The following is a 1,512-nucleotide window of genomic DNA, read 5'->3' on the forward strand; positions in this document are numbered from 1 at the left end:
ACCTAGTCTGGAAGTGGCTACACGAGAACCCTTCTATTTATATGACTTAACCGAATCAAGCCGCACACCGGCAAGATTTAGCTACTTGCCTTGAAATGAAAATCACTAGTAGGTAGGTAAGTACAAGTTTTACAAGATTTACAGTAGTATTGTGCCGAGTGATGCTACTACTATCCCGATCAGTAGTGTAGCTTTGCAGTTCTATAGATACTATGTAAGCTTCAGTGGAGCCTTAACCTGCCTAGGGGATGTAGAGAAGAAAATCGGAAATTTATCACTGCAACTGCAAACCGGCATGACGGCCAAGTTCAAAGGTGAACCTGGAGTCTGTTCGATAGTCGAGAAGAGAGGATGCTTAGTTGTAGTAGTAGTCTTAAACAAACCTCACGAACCCACCGATGTATCAATCGTGCGGAGAACGTTCTAAGAGATTACACGATGTTTACAGTTCATTAGATATTCAAGGCGCTAATGTTCTTACTTACTGGTTAGGATTTTACAGGAAATGATAAGTGTGCACTGTTATAACGCGTGACATAATGATGGTGATGTAAATTATTAGCACATTGTGTCCAAGCATGCCAGGTGCAGGAAACCTCAAGCCTTAACGGAAACCCTACTTGACGATGTTGCAGGTCGACTAAAGGGAAATAGGTTAGAACCTGACCTGCTGAGGTAAACCAGCTTAACGGCTGATTGAAGCCTTTAAAGGAAATATAGGAAGCTTATCTTAAACCGCTTTTGCTCAACCCCGTTTTACACGAGGTTTTACAGCGAGGTGAAACTGATTGTATTTAAATGTATGAATTTATGCAACGTAGCATATTTATACGGTTTCCATCTGTGATAGACTCATGAAATTCCTGATTACCGGTGTAGATAAGGTTCCAATGCGTGACATCAATGACGATATTCACAGCCGACTATGACCATCACAATGTAATGATCTATTCCAACGGTCTCAGGAAAATTAGTCTAAAAGATGAGCTGTTCGCAGATGCGATGGCAATTTAAAGAAATTATGACCCGAGTTTCGCTCTTCATCCACTGACCAGTGCACAGTGGGGCGAACACAATTTAAAAAAATAATCAAGTATGTCAGATCTTTTGATATGTTTCCCTAATCTCCAATACAACTTAGAAATTCAATCAAAGCCCAATCAGCAGAGAAATGTATTTTTGGTGGAATTTAAAAGTACCAAAATGCATAAAATGCTAGACAAATTACATTTTCCATAGAAGTAGTTTCTCTCCTGTTAAAAAATGTAATTATAGCGTTTATATTTCTTTAAAGAGTACGTCATATCCAAAAAACGAATCGGACAAAAGGTCAAAAGACAATTATCAAATGGACAAAAGGTCGATTTGAACTTAAAGGAACAACAGGTCCAAGAGACAAAAGGTCGAATTGAACTTATAGGGACAAAATGTCGAATTTAAAAAGATCGAATTGAAAAAGAACGAATGGACAAAAGATCAAACTAAACACAGAAGTACAAAAGGACGAATGGT

This window comes from Ochlerotatus camptorhynchus, unplaced genomic scaffold (assembly GCF_037179485.1).
Source record: "Ochlerotatus camptorhynchus isolate MF236.1 unplaced genomic scaffold, CSIRO-AGI_Acam_v1.1 ptg000284l, whole genome shotgun sequence".
Lineage (NCBI taxonomy): Eukaryota > Metazoa > Arthropoda > Insecta > Diptera > Culicidae > Ochlerotatus > Ochlerotatus camptorhynchus.